This window comes from Giraffa tippelskirchi, chromosome 10 (assembly GCF_054371585.1).
Source record: "Giraffa tippelskirchi isolate mGirTip1 chromosome 10, T2T-mGirTip1v1.2.pri, whole genome shotgun sequence".
Lineage (NCBI taxonomy): Eukaryota > Metazoa > Chordata > Mammalia > Artiodactyla > Giraffidae > Giraffa > Giraffa tippelskirchi.
The window spans coordinates 118,132,957-118,149,478 of NC_137284.1; the positions used below are offsets into that span (position 1 = coordinate 118,132,957).

A 16,522-nucleotide genomic window follows, 5' to 3' on the forward strand; every position below is an offset into this window, starting at 1 on the left:
TATTCCTTCTATCTTTTCTGTATTGTCAGTGTCACTTCCATGTATATCTTTGTACATATGTCTTCTGTACACTTTTTATCATTTCCTTCAGCTACATTTGTTGAAATCAAATTGCTGTATTAAAATGTATTCTCCTCTTTGAATACTTCCCATACTATTATATGATAATCTATCTCTTAACATACTAATATTTGAGACACTTACAAAAAAATTGATCTTTTCAGAAAAGTTTAGAATTCTTGAATCCACTTGTGAGCTTTCTAGTTTTAATTTCAATTTAACTGCATTATTAAAGTGAATAAAGATTGATTTTTTTTCCCCAGAAGAAGAGCCAGAGAAAAGTAATTTGTCTGTCTCACTCTATAGCCAGTGCAACCAAAGTAGGAATGTGACTGGCTTCAAGTTGTCACTCTTTTTTTGCTCTTATTTACTACATTACTCTTTAAATAAATGAAGTTCAGAAGAAACTAGGCTCAAGATATACCAAAAAAGAAATAGTATACATATTGCTCACAGTGCTAATAAATAGAATCCTTTAAGTCTACTTACAGAGATGTGACTCTTTCCTCAAAAGGTGAACTTTATGTTTTCTCTTGAAAGGATGGCAATTCCTTGATATAAGACTGTAAAAATGCTTTCTAATGCAAGAGAGTTTTTTTTCCCCTCACTTGGCATGAGCAAAGAAATGTAACGCACTTGCTGCCCTGTGAAAAATACCGAATATATTGTGTTCCAAAAATGTCTCACTTAAAAAGAAAGGAAGGCATAATATTTGTCATTTGTGGTCATATTCTTAACATACAACTTCCCTGGTAGCTCAGATGGTAAAGCGTCTGCGTACAATGAGGTAGACACGGGTTTGATCCCTGGGTCGGGAAGATCCCCCGGAGAAGGAAATGGCAACCCACTCCAGTATTCTTGCCTGGAGAATCCCATGGACAGAGGAGCCTGGTGGGCTACAGTTAGTGGGGTCGCAAAGAGTCGGACACGACTGAGCGACTTCATGTTCACTTTTTATTAACATACAGTCTAGCAGTCACACTCAGGTATTTACACAGTTGACTTGAAAACTTCTGTCCACACAGAAACCTGCACAAGTATTAATAGCAGTTTTATCTATAATTGTCAAAACATGGAAACAAAACAAGATATCCTTAAATAGATGAATGGATAAACAAATTGTGTTGCGTGCATACAGTGAAATTCTACTTAGTGATATAAACAAATGCTCTATCAAGCCACCAAAAGGCATGGAGGAACTATAAGTGCATATTACTATAGTGAAAGAAGCCTATGTGAAAAGGCTGTATACTGTACAACACAAACTATATGACATTCTGAGGGAAACCTATAGAGACAGTAGGAACACGGGGTTCCACAACCACAGACAGTGGTTGCCAGGGACATAGTGGGAGACAGATAAGGAAGAATAGAGATTTTTAGTTTAGTGAAACTATATTGTAGATACTCAAATATTGATACTTGACATTATATATTTGTGAAAATGAACAGAACTATACAACACAAAGACCGAGTCTTAATATGAACTGTGGACTTTAGTTATAGTAAGTGATTGACACTGACTTGTTAATTGTCACAAATGTACCACTAAAGCAATATGTTCATAAAAGGGAAAACTGTATGCTGGGAAATAGTGATATATAGAAACATTTAGTGCTACCTTCTCAAAGCATTTGTTCATTGAGTTATCCTAAACCTTGTTTCTTCCAATTTAATAATTAAGAAACGTTTGACTAACAACCATGATATCATAATTTGCTAATAGAACAATAGCTTTTGCATCAGTGTCTGCTTATTTGTAGGCAGAATAAAGAGACTAAAGTGAATTTACGTAGATCTCCTCAAGCACAATTGTATACTGATAGAGGGTTACTGTATGAAAAGTACCTGAAGAGTGTATTTTAAATCATTCTCACTATTGGAATTTGGCTTTTCTTTAGATGGGATTTTGAGGAAAAAAAAAAAACTATTATTTTGAACTAAAGTTTTTTTCTAACAACATTGATAGAGAAATTCAACTCTAAGCTACAATTTCATTGAGTTATTTAATTATTTTCTTCTTGTCCAGATCTCTAAATTTTTGAAATTCTTTGAAAGGAATTTCTCTAAGCAGAGAACTATACCTGAAATGAAATTATAATTGATAATTTACTTTTAAAGTGTTGAGATAGTCTCTGCATTCATAGAAATATATATGAATATGTGCATATATATACACATATATAAGTGTGTGTATATGTGTGTGTATGTATATATATATATATATATATATACAAAGAGAGAGAGAACTTACATTTTTTTAGTTATAGATTTAGTTAATTTGGAGTGGAACAACAGCTGACAATATTTTCTTAAAGGCAGCTAATGTTCCACAACAGTGAACAATGACATCACATCATAGCATCCTAGATTTCTTAGCCACGAAAGTAAGACATCAATTCAAAGGCAAGAACTATGAATATTTATCATGGACAACACTTGCTAAACATTTGAAACCCACTGGATCCAGAATTTCCCTTAGAAATTCAATTGATGATGACAGTTGGTAATTTGCTTTCATATGTTGTTATTTCTCTTGTATGATTATTTTATTTTGTAAATTAATGAACCTAACCACATAAAATATAACCAAAAGTTTTGTCATCCTTAAAATTATTCATAAAATGAATATTCCCTTATACATATGACAAAACATACATTTAAGTGATAAATGATATATGTTTTATTCAAACATCAAAACTTTTTCATACATCTTATTTATGTAACTATTTTCTTTCTTTTTTGCTGCATGCAAGAGAAAATAATTCAGTATGAGATACACAGAGCTGTCCACAGATGTCACCATGAAATATTACTGGCTTCATAGCATTTGCTCTATTCCATTCACTCTGGTCATTATAAAGTATAAGCAACTTAAGATGACTGGCCACCTTGTGGCTTACCATATCTCTCACCATAATATTTTTGACTTTGAGGTTATAGATATACAGTATGGTTTTCAACTCACCTCTGAAGATTTTCAGATTTAATGCCAAGTCCAACAGTAACCTTTTGTGTTTCAGATGCAGATTCTCATGATGTAGGGTGCCTGTGTTATTCATGATCTTTCCCTTGTTCAAGACAAGTACAGATTAATGATGATGTTGGGAAGAATTCTGTACCCATTCCATTCTGCATTAATCTAAAAAATGAAGAGGCATACATGTTTTCTCTTTCACATTGTCTTTCTACAGAGGAATTATGATTTTAAACCTAATCCCCCAAAGTGGAATCATGATTCCTAGAGACACGGTATCCTCTCAGGGCTTACTTCATCTATGCCTACAAAATAAAGCAAAAAATAGTCAGTCTCTTTTGTACTGAGAGTTACTCATCTGCTTCATGCGTTGAGCTTTGTTCACTGTTTCACATGTTCCATCGCTCTCCTTGAGGTTGGCTGCTTCCTGATTTCTCATTTTCATACCAAGATTGTTCTCTGTGAAGTGTTTTTCTTCAATTCCAGTAGGATTCATAGGTTTTTCTTGTCACCTAGTATACAATGTTTCACGTATCATTACTGTTTATGGCAAGTTTACCCTTTCAAGTATGATTTGAGATGAAGACGACTCAACTTTGTTATATTACCTTATTAATACATTTTATGCACCAGGTGAGATTTTGCTTTAACAAATATGTGGGTTTAGATGGTTTGCAGCAATGCTTTGTTAATGATAAAGTTGGATGTTTGTGAAACTATATTGAGTTGAAAAGCTACCTACACGAGATATTGTGTATGCCTGAGTCATGTCATCATCTTTAGATAAAGTGTAGTAGATTTTTAACAATAAAAGCTATTAAAACAAGAAAAAAACCCAGCATTTAATAGGCTGTTAGTTTTCTATTTGGATAAAGCAAAGAAAAATTTTTATACTTCTGCTTCTGAACTCACCAATGATTTTGTCATTTAAAAGTAGACTTAGATGATTAAGATTTATTCAGTATAGTAACTCTGAATAGATAATACCTGTGTAGAAGTGTTAGTTTATGAAATATATTTCAGACATTTAAGAACTGAGTGTGAGTCCACCCCCACGCCAATCCTATCACATGTGCGCTAAGGCACAAATAATGAGAAAAGGCTCAATTCTGCTCCAAAGAACTTTGACTTGAAATTTCACTTGTCCTTTAGAGTGCGAAGGAAAGTTTTCTAAATGGAGAATAATTATGTTTAAATATTTATGTATGTATTAAAATGCTGTTAGAATGGTTATATCTTATGATTTTAAATGGACAATGTATACCTTCTTTGGTTGTGTGGGACCATTCTTTACTGATTTTTAAGGTGGTTGGTTGCTGATTTTCTACAATTATGTCTCGTAAGTAGAGTGATTTGTGAAGATTCACATGTTAGATGAAAGTTTATTTTTGTCCTGACTGCATCTTTGGTGAAGTCTCTTTTTCTACATGACTATTCTGTTTTGAAGTTTTCAACAGCATGTAGCCCTGAATGCAGCATTGACCTCTTTATAGCTTTTAAAATGAAAAATCAGAAGGAAGAAAAAATCAAGCACTGGCTTATAAAGTAGACCCTGAAATGAAATTCTTCAAGAGCTCTAGTGTTTAGTTTATTCCATATCTTCTCAAAACATTTGCCTTCATGGGCATGAAGTAAAAAACAATGTAAGATCTCAGTGGTTCATAATTAATGTCGGGGAACTATGATCTGGCATGACACAAACTATATCCCCAAAAGAAAAAGGTAAAGAAAAATGACGATTGCTCAGCAATTCACACCAGAGGATGCAAGGGAAAGGCATCTTAAATTAATGGTCCTAAAGCCTTGATGCTGCCCTGGCACATCTCATCAATCTTTTCTAAGTTGTATCTCCTGTGAAAAGGGGACCTCACAGGCACTTAGGGAATACCAAACAGTAAATTTTCCAAAAGAAGGCAGCTTTTACATTGTACTTTCGAATTTTCTCTATAGTCCATAAGCTTTTAGTGTGGAATTTGATTAAAACACACTTTGCTGCCTGGAAAAGCTTTTCCTTGTAAAAACTGTCTAGTTTTATGGTCAAAATGGTATCCAATTGCAATATCTTTAATTGCATTGAAGAAACTTATAGTTACAATTCATTGTCCTGAGGTTTTTATAGACCTGAAATGCATTGTCTCTGTACCCACTTTCATAAGGACCAGAAAGTTGCTTTTGTTGAATTTGTATAGAATATTTTTTGTACTATCAAATTGTGGTCTTTTCTTTAATAGCACCTGTAAGTGCTCTTCTGTCCACTCAGTACACTATCTAATGCTTCAATTTATGTAGCAAGCAGATGGCTAGAAAAGGATATGGAGCTGTATCAAAATAACTAGAAAATCACTAGTCAGGTACCTGGAAAGGAAGAGTAATGAATGCTGTGATCTGATTTGAACTTTCTCCTCACTGAACTCAATACTGCTCCTTTTTAGGTCACTTTTTTTAAAGACTCAGAAGAAATAGTGTGTAAGAGAATGGCCAGACATCTGCACTTAAGAGGAAGCATATTTCATGACTGCTCTATTTTACAAATTATGCCTAAGTCATGAGCTAATTATGAAAAAATATATAATATTTTAAAAATTATTTCATTTATGTGCAACTAATCAAAGTGGCTCTATGACATTACCTTATTTTCAGAGAACAGTGTTGTGAATTATATACACAACACATGTATAATAACACATATATAATATATATAATTTCATATATACTTGCACATATATTAATACATACTTATATGTGGATAATTCACACCTAGTTAGACCATGGTTTGCCTAAATATACACTGCAGTTCAGAAAGAACTCTTGGCGGAGAGCTTTCTGTTTGAAGTACTGATTTCATAGGATATGAAGATTTGTGACATGCAGGGTGTCAATAGTTGAATAGAATCTTGCTTTACAACCCAGGAAGGAATGTAAACACTTGAACTCTAAAATGATAAAGGCGACAAACAATATAACAGATAGAGGTATTTTTCTCGACAAGGCTACGTAGTCATTCTACCTTTATCTTATCATGGTATAATCACAAATTTCACCTTGACTCAGCATCTTGTTTTTTTTATAGGGGAAATCTATTTTTCTTATATCATGGGCTGAAATTATGTGTTCAAAAGACTTGGGAGACATTATTGATCAAGGAGATTCCCTACTTCTTTTCTATCTGCTTTAGAAGCTAAATCAGTGGAATTTCCTAACACCATTAAGCAAAATTAGTCCTGCATGAATCTGTGTAAGTTCACACATAAAGTGGATGTATGAGTAGAAACTATTTTCTGCTCTTAGAATATTGGATGTTCTTCTACAAAAGTTTAACCTTGAAAGGAGAAATGAGAAATGGCAAACCACATACGAAGAAGGCCATTTTCCCCTAATGTTTGGCTCTCACAAATATGTCTGAGCTATAAAAAGATGAGAAACTTGAAAACAGATGGCCCATCTATTTCTGTCTATATGAATTGTAGAGTATTTGAAAGAAATGTCAATCATATAAATTGAAATCTGAGTACTCTACCATTTCATAAGTTTTTCCTTATAAGCCATTTGTTAATTGCTGCATTATCTTTCCCTTGTTCCACTGAATTGAGAGTATTTGCTGCTTATTAGGATAATTTTGGTATCTAATAACATGTCATTTATCTTTAAGTAATACAAAGCAGACAGGGATTGATATAGCAATCAATTAGAATCATTTGACTTTTTCAAATGTTTATTATATATTTTACATATGCTTACTTGTCTATAACATAGTGTTATGTATAATTTTATTGTATATATGTTTTCATAATTTTATATGTTACATAAAACTTCCAGATTTTTTGGGGGGGATGAGAACAGGCATAGGGGATAACTAAGTTGATTCCAACATTCATCTATAACTGCAATAAACAATCAGAACTGTGCATCAAAACTACAAGAGGAACTAGATGAAAGACCAAGAGACCTAGACCTCACTTTCTAAACTGTCTCAGTAGGTTTGGGATAAAGCTAAGTATCATCTGTTTGTTTGTTTGTTTTTAAACTGATTCTGAAAATTTTCACTTGCTTTCTCTTTATATTTATATATAGGAGTGAAACCTTAGCGTTTCTGTATTAGCTAATTGCCCCCTAAAATATGTGTTATAATTGTAACCCATAGGTAGAATAAATGAGACAGGCTGGGTTTATTTATATCCCTTCCTGTCCTTCTAATGTAGAAGGCAACGGCAACCCACTCCAGTACTCTTGCCTGGAAAATACTGTGGACAGAGGAGCCTGGTAGGCTGCAGTCCATGGGGTCGCTACGAGTCGGACACGACTAAGCGATTTCAATTTCACTTTCACTTTCATGCATTGGAGAAGGAAATGGCAACCCACTGCAGTGTTCTTGCCTGGAGAATCCCAGGGACGGGGGAGCCTGGTGGGCTGCCATCTATGGGGTCGCACAGAGTCGGACACGACTGAAGCGACTTAGCAGCAGCAGCTAAACTTCTAAACTCATAGCAAGTGGCTATATTTTCTTAACTGTGTTTAAATTTTGGGTAGTTGGACTTTTAGAGTCATTTTCAAATAATAAAGTCATCTGGTTATACACAAACATGCACACAGAGTATTCTCACTGTAGTCATTAGTATTTCTTGACAGGTGTAATACTGTAAACATCTCTGTGAGCTTCTATCAAAGTTAAAACCTCCCCCTACTTTAGCACAGCTTTAGTGATTAAACTGGAGTTTGTTGCATAACAGATAAGCCTGCCACCCATGGAATCCAGTACTCTACATTTTTCAGGTATAAGTCAGCCTTAGTCCATGGTGTCCTCCAAAGTCTAGGTAGAACACACCTACCAAGCTTCTAAATGGTCAACTTGAAACGTCTTTCATCTAATTTTCATTTAATTTACATATAATTTACAGAATAATGGGCATCCCAGGTGGCTCTAGTGGTAAAGAACCCACCTGCCAATGCGGGAGACAAGAGACGCAGGTTCCATCCTTGGATCGGGAAGATCCCTGGAGGAGGGCATGGAAACCCATTCCAGTATTCTGGCCTGGAGAATCCCATGAACAGAGGAGCCAGGCAGGCTACAGTCCATAGGGTCATAAAGAGTTGGATGTGACTGAAATGACTTAGCATGCACCTAGAGAACAACATAAACATTTTTCAGCTTCAGTCTTGCCTGGAAAATCCCATGGACAGAGGAGCCTGGTAGGCTGCAGTCCATGGGGTCGCTAAGAGTCGGACACTGAGCGACTTCACTTTCACTTTTCCCTTTCATGCACTGGAGAAGGAACTGGCAACCCACTCCAGGATTCTTGCCTGGAGAATCCCAGGGACGGGAAAGCCTGGTGGGCTGCCATCTATGGGGTCGCACAGAGTCGGACACGACTGAAGCGATTTAGCAGCAGCAGCAGCAGCAGTATAAAAGGAAAGATACAATAGATAGATTTGGAGGGGAATTCAGGAGATGGTGAGTAAGGGAAAGTTATCTTTATGTAAAGATCTAAGGTTGATGATACAAGAGGCAGAGATTTATGAATACAATTTAAATTGCAAAAGTAACCAATAATATTACTAATAAAAGAATAATAAACAGTTTTGAAGAAGCAAGAAAGAGAAAAGTTGATGAGCAATATAAATGGACATGTTCTTTCAGGGTGCAGAGTTCATAAATGATGACTAGAATTGGTAAATATAAAAACTATGTATAAAGAGGTTTATAGATAGAAAAATTATCAACAGAAATTTTAAAATATTCTACAACCACCCTCACCCTAAAGTGTCTGTGAAACTGGAGAAGACTGTGATTCAACATTGTAGCCCTTCCCTAATACTAACTTTCTTAGAGTTATTAAAAGCATTTAAAAATAATAGGAATTTACTATTCAGACATTTCTAAAATTGGAGAAGGCAACGGCACCCCTCCAGTACTCTTGCCTGGAAAATCCCATGGATGGAGGAGCCTGGTAGGCTGCAGTCCATGGGGTCACTAAGAGTCGGACACGACTGAGCGACTTCACTTTCACTTTTCACTTTCATGCATTGGAGAAGGAAATAGCAACCCACTCCAATGTTCTTGCCTGGAGAATCCCAGGGACGGGGGAGCCTGCTGGGCTGCCATCTATGGGGTCGCACAGAGTCAGACACGACTGAGGTGACTTAGCAGTAGCATTTCTAAAATATGTTAATTGGGTTTGTCTTTTCTAGATATACTGGAAATTTAATAATAAAAATTGTCGGCCTTAACTTTTTTACCGGTAGTAATTATCCAAAAGTAATGTTAGATACTTATCATGTAATGATATTTAGTAAGACAATAATTAAGTTGCTAGGGACCTTACATTATGTTGAAACTTACTAATATTATTACACTTTTTTAAACAATGTTTTGTTAAAATAGCATTGAGGATCTCTATGGTCAAAAATCAGTGCACAAATTATATCGTCCATGATGCAAAAAAAAAAAAAAACCCAAAACTGACCCCTTATTTCCTTCTCTAAGTGAATCTTTTTTGCTCTTGCCACTAATTTGTATCCGTTTTTTTCTTTTCTGTAAATGTGAGTGCTCTCTAATATTCTCAGTATTGTGCTCTCCTATTATCTATCTAGTTCTCTCCACTTTCACAGTTTTATACAGTTTGATGTGGTATTGGTTCATATCTTCCCTTACCTACAAGACCGTTTAGTTTCAACTAATTTGCTGAGTGTAGGGATCACACAGTGTCTGGAACATGGTGACTACTGTGAATGAGGTGCCTAAAATGGGCTAGGTTATGCATGAATAAATTTGTAGGAAGAAAAGATTTATAAATTGCTTTAAAAATATAAGCAGATTCTTCAAACAGAAAATGTTGCTCCATAACATTTAATTACTGAAGTAATTAATTCATAGCATTAAATTATTAATAAAAGCTCAGCTGTTTCCTAGCCTAGAGTGGTGACCAGAAGCACTGTGCTGCCTTAGATAGTTGACTATATCCTGTTTACATCCTCAATCCATATGGCATTACTAGTTTTGATTTCTGAATATACACAATTTTATTGGACATATATATTTTATTATTTTCACATATGTATTTATTATTAAATATACATTTTAGAATTTTATTGTTTTACATATACAATGTTTATATTAACCCTTTATCAGATTATTTCCTTTTTCATTGTCAAGTAGAAATTGGATGGTGATTAAAGTGCTGATCTTCTTCTAACTTCCTTCAGTTAGGTTAAAAAGTGCCTATCTGTTAGTTTTATGGATCAAAGAACCTATAGCCCTATCAAAATAAAGCCTATGTGCTACTAATTACATTTGGTATACAGTGACATGAAATTCATTTTCCATGAGGACTCTATTACTGAAAATTCATTTAGTCACCAGTAATGAGGATTCTGACTGTCTTAGTCACCCGCTTATTATTATAGCAATGTGTAGCATTTAAAAGTGAATGGCTTGATATTAAATTCAATTTTATAAAACATCAAGGTGCATTTGCTTTGCCCTGTATAAGAAACTGATGAGTATGCAAGATGAGGTTAATGCAATGGGTAAAGTAAATCAATTCCATGTCTTAACTAATACCCTTAATAGTTTAGCAAGCCACATAAAAGTTTGCTTTTAAATGGACACTTAGGCTAATTTGACAGCATGTTTGCCATTAGGCAACAATTACTGTCCTTAGAGTGACTTTTTTTTCCTTTTATCTCTAGTCAAATCTAGGAAAAAACAAGAGGGAGGAAAAAAGGAGGACAAATTGTTTACTTCTAACATTAAATTCTGGTGCCTGCAAGTCAAACTCATTATGTTTATGTAGTTGAAGAAACCAATAAATTTTTGCACATTTTGTGGTTATTAGTTAAAGTTATATGCCATATACATGATTGCTTAGAGAGAAGGGAGATTTTTTTTAAAGCTGTGTTTTGTATCATAGCATTAGTCACTTTCTTCCAATTGTGGAAACAAGATAGAATCTTTCTGTATAAATTGCATAAATATCAGGGTTGTAAAATTTTTTAGCTTTAGTATTGCAATAGAACATGGAACAGAGTTATTTCTGAAAATGTGAATCTTGCCAGGCAAATACATTTCAGTATGGATATAAAACCTGAAGCAATAACACACACTGGTCTCTTCCTTCTCTTATTTTTTCTTCCTTTCCTTCTCTCCTCCTCCCCCTTATTTTCCTTCCTCATTTCTGCTCTCTTCTCATCTTTCTTCCGCAAAGCAATAATAGTGCAAATCCTTTGCTGCTTTCAAAGAAAATAGATCTTTAAGCAATATAATTCAGTAGTATATTGCATAATTTTCTTATGGACTCCTCTAGATCAAAGGAGATTAAAAACTATAGATCCCTAATGCCTTATAATAAACAAACAAGTTCTGAAATTTCTTTTTGTAATTTTATAGATCTATTATTAATTTTGTTTTGTTTTTCTCTAATATCTTTTAATGGTATAAAAATTAAGTATATAAAGTTTTATTTCTTATCCATATCTTTAACAAAAGCACACAAAGTCAGTGGGGCTTGGGAATCCTTCTTATTGCCTGTTCTTATAAATAAAATTTAACTGGCACAAGCCATGTCTATTTCTTTATCTATTGCTCCTGGCTGTCACCCTCCCGCTGGTGGCTCAGACAGTAGGGAATCTGTCTGCAATACAGGAGACCAGGGTTTGATCCTTGGGTCAGGAAGATCCCCTGGAGAAGAGAATGGCAACCCACTACAACATTCTTGCCTGGAGAATCCCATGGACAGAGGAGCCTGGTGGGCTACAGTCTATGGGATCTCAAAGAGACAGACATGACTGAGTGACTAACTGGCTGTTTTCTCACTACAATGAAGGAGTTGAAAGGTTGCAACAGCTACTCTCTGACCCTAAAAACCTGAAATATTTACCGTCTATCCATTTACAGCCAAAGTTTACCAATTGCTGCACTAGAGCATACATTTCATTTGATATTTTGACTTTGTAGTCAAAGACTGAATAGTCACATATTGTTAGTTTGGAAGGCTGCTGCTTCATAATGTGTAATTCACCATTTAGAAATTTCTTTCTTTATTCAACCATTCTTAAGCATTTCCTGTGGGCTAAGTATTTTTCCAGGTGATGAGAAGACAAAATCTGATAAGATAGCCCTTGATGATATGGAAATATACAGTTATAAATTTTAATATAATGTGCCAACCTCTACTAGAGAGATTCATTCTGCCACTCTTACTCACTTTGTGGGCATACTGTGAAAGTTATATGTATCCCTCCACCTTTCCAGTTCTTCTAATTAGTAATTCTCTGAAGAGGGAAGCAGTGCCTTTAACTTCTGAAATCACTCATCTGCAAACCTTTTGTGATATGCAGAGAATTTTCAGAAATTATAGGCCACATAGCTATAAGAACGGTATTATTGGTTTTACTAGAATAATTATTCAATCATTTGGATTTGCCTCCTTACCGATTATTCCTTTCATGCATATTTTTAGAATTAAACTCAAGATGCATGCCCTTCTTCCTTTTTTGAACATTATCTTTTTATTTTTCTTTAGACAGAAACTGTTGTGTTGCTCCAGAATTTTCTTCTAGCAGCGTGTACTTTTTGAGGACACACTTGCTCGGCATTAATTAAAGGGATACTCGGGGGGCCTAGACTGGAAGACATGAAGCAGAACTTTCTCTCTCTAATGTGTTGTAGCTCTTGCCTCCTTCCTAGTTTATCAGAGCTATGGATGGAGAGCTGCAGGTGTTTTTTGTTGTTTTTTTTTAAGAACGTCAAACGTGCTGAACAGATACAATTATAGGATGAGGAATCAATATTTCCTTATCCTGCGTCTGCTGGAATCATTCAATCACCACATGTTTACTGAAAAGCTATTACATGTCCACTAAGGTACTAAGTGATGACACAAAGCCTGAAACTTCAGTAAAAATGGAATCTGAATTGTCGTTTTCCTCCATCTTTCAATCATTCATATGCCACAAATATTGTCCCAGTCTCCCTTTTCCTCCTTTCTCCCCTTCTTAAAATGTCTTCTCTTTTGAAATTGTTTCCAGTTTATCCAGGCAGAGTTAATTGTTCCAATCTCTATTAAAATAGCCCATTATTCATCTCTTGTAGCAATACCTAATTTTTTTGGGAATTGTGTATTTACTTGTCAGACTCTATTCCTAATTGTCAGAAGATGTGTTTCATTCATTTTTTCCCCTAGATTCCAACATAGTTCCTGCCTGGCATAGCATCAGTGCTTAATAAATACTAGTAATAGAGTATGATTTAAAAAAATCCCCCCTTCATTATCAGTTTTTCATAAACACACATTCAACATTCCTTTGAGAAATAGAAGAGGATTCTGATCTAAAAGATTACTTTTAGATCAACATTTAATCATCTTTAGAGTTTATTGTCACTTCAACAAATATTTTGTTAGAATTGATAATGTCAACAATATTTGGAGTCTGCTGAGTCTGAAAAAACTCAGAATTCTAATACTTCTATAATTCTCCTTCCTAGCAGTATACCTAATTTTACATCAAAAAGGGAAGCTGTGTTGGGAAAAGGTGACATATTTGAGTCAATATAGTGTTGTGAGTGATAATTAGACTTGCAGATTGAATTTCAACAACTTCTAGCCTAACAAGGCCTTATTATGAGCTATGAAACTATGTTACTTTACTTATTTCATATTTTTTAAGAGGCAAATTTTCATATCTTCCAAAGCCAAAGCCTGGCATATAGATGTTCCCCAGAGATTAACGCAATTATTGATTGAATGTTGAACTATTGGTATTTTAATGCTTTTCTCCTGAAAATAACTCAGCCACTCTTTACCCGCACAATAATTCCTTCTCACATATGCCACTTTTAGGTGTTCATTGAAATAATGTGGAGGGCTTTTTTCTGTACATACTATAATCCCTAATGTCTTCTAAGCAGTGTAAGGGGATCTTTAGTGAGGAAACCTGTATCTTTGTGAATAAAGTTTAGTACATGATACGTAATGCCAGATTGGTTCAATTCAGAGCTTATAAGCTCTGAATTAATAGGAAATGTTTTGTTTTGAAATAATAGAAATTAAAACCCACAAGAAAGGTCAATTATGGTAAATTTCCTTGTATATATTTTTCTTTTCAAACCTGGAGGTTGATATGTTTTGATCAAAAGCCAACATACATCAGTAAAACCTACAAACCCATTTAATTGTGGTTTTTAATTTCCTAGCAGTCAGTGTTCTCTTCTAGAGCACTTTAAAATGGATTTTTTTTTCTTTTGTAAGAAAAAATGTTATTGAATCAAAGCTATAGCATGCAGATGTGCTGTTAACAGGAAACTTCAAAGTAAATAATTTTAACACATTTTCATTCTATAGTGACATATTCTCTTGATCTTGGTAGAAAATGTGTATTTTATTGGCCATTTATGATGCCGTGATAAAATTCAGTGTTAATTCTAGGATCCAGCTTTTCTTTGTAATTGATTTAATGATCAGTGGTTTCCCTTTCATCTAGCCTTTGCTTATTTGAAGAAAAAAACTACATATAGTGCATATAGGACTTTATACAACACCTAGTCTTTGTATTGAATAAACAGGACTCACAAAATGCCATTATGACATTGACATGACTATTCATTTTTGGTCTTCCCAACTGGCGCTAGTGGTAAAGAACCCTCCTGCCAATGCAGATGACTTAAGAGACATGGGTTTGATCATCAGGAAGATCTCCTGGAGAAGGAAATGGCAACCTGTTCCACTATTCTTGCCTGGAGAATCCCAAGGACAGAGAGGCTGTTGGGCTACAGTCCATAGGGTCGCACAGAGTTGGATACAACTGAAGTGACTTAGCACAGCACAGCCCAAAACATTCTTTTAATCTCCACAACCTTTCTCCCTTTTCTTTTCTTTCTTTTTTCTTTTTTTTTTAGTGAAGCAAGGAAAGTATTTATTAAGAGGAAAAAGCATGCAGTATATGTGGATAGACACACGGGCAGACTCAAAAGGAAAGAAGTCTCTGAGTTGTGCCCTTATGGCAGTTTTACTGTTATGAGGCATTTCTTCCAGGTTTCCTTTGGCCAATCATTTTAATTTGCCTGATCTCGTTCCATATTTGCTATATCTCAGGAACCTCTGATGTGCATGCACACATCTCTTAGCCAAGATGGATTCTACCAAAAAGGTGTATGGGTAGAACATCCCTTGGCATCACTCCCCTTTTGACCTCCGAGGAGCCTTTCTGCACATGTGTGGTCAGGAAGGTCTCCTGACTTCAAGGATGAGAAATATGTGTTCTGGGCAAGGCCCAGCATCCTCTCTTAATTGTCCTGCTGTTTTTGTCTTAGATTTCAGTCCACAGGGGATGAATCTCCAATGGATTTATGCTGGGGGGCAGGGAGTATGGTGGCATCTACCTTTGACCTCAGATCCTCCCTCAGAAACATAAACCCCCAAAAAACTTTATTGGGAAGGTGAAGGGCAGAGATCTGTCTTCTATAACTTCTTCAACCTGGCAAGGGGCTACCTAGTTAGGGTCACTGAGCTCTGGCCCTGTCTCATTAAAGGGGCCCCTGGGTGACTTCTGTTGTTATTACAACAGGATCTGTTGTGGTGAGTGACTGGAGTCCCTGCGTCACCCTTGCCCTGTGATGTTCTAGAGAAAACACTAATTAGATTAGAGAAGAAGGAGCTAAAGATCAGTAGAAGACTATTATCCTTGTGTTGTTAAGGGGAGGATTAGGCAAGAGGCATTAGAACTTTCTTCAGTAGGAAAAAGAATGCTAATGTTCTCTACATTAATGTTCTGAGTCTTGGGTCTCTGGTAGAAGACCCTTTTCCACCAGAAACTTGGCTAAAATTCCTTACAGAATGGACAAAGGTGATCATCAGAAAATCCTTAGAGATCATCAGAGATCCTTCCTGGTTTGGAATGTAGGGTTTCAGGGCTCTTTCTTAGCTGACCTCTTTGGATTTGTAAAAATATTAAAGATAATAAGTACAAGTACATAATACTTATTTTGTACATCTATAAATATGTATCATATGTAAATGAAATATATTATATTTAAAATACTCTTTCCCTCATGTGTGCTGTCACAGATACAAAACAGTCTCCATTGTAAACCCCTTTAGCTGTAATTCCCAGAATAGCACTGAGGCTCTCTATCTTTGTGTGTGTGTGTATGTGTGTGTGTGTGTGTGTGTGTGTGTGTTTGTTCTTGAGTATATTTCCCTGTACTATACAGTAGGTCACTGTTGGTTATCTATTTTATATAGGGTGTTGTTCATTCACCAAGTCATGGACTCTTTGTAACCTCTTGGACTGCAGCACGCTAGGCCTCCCTATACTTCACCATCTCCCAGAGTTTGCCCTAGTACATGTCCATTGAATCAGTGGTGTCATCTAACCATCTCTTTATATAAGGTATGTGTACCTATTAATCCCAAACTCCTAATTTATCCCTCCTCCACCTTTCCCATTTGGAAACTATAAGCTTGTTTTCTATGTCTGTGGGTCTATTTCTGT

At 35.3% G+C, this 16,522-nt stretch overlaps 1 protein-coding gene across 13 annotated transcripts in view; it reads left to right on the forward strand.

The window, feature by feature from the left end:
- ZNF804B (zinc finger protein 804B) overlaps nucleotides 1-16,522 on the forward strand; it is an 889,892-nt gene that overhangs the window by 568,173 nt on the left and 305,197 nt on the right. For 2 of the 13 annotated variants that reach the window (XM_081533980.1, XM_081533987.1), the window contains exon 4: nucleotides 16,273-16,420. The exons of the other annotated variants lie outside the window; for them this stretch is intronic. The gene's annotated coding sequence lies outside the window, so the exon portion shown is untranslated. The remainder of the gene's footprint in view (nucleotides 1-16,272; nucleotides 16,421-16,522) is intronic. 13 annotated transcript variants of the gene reach the window in all.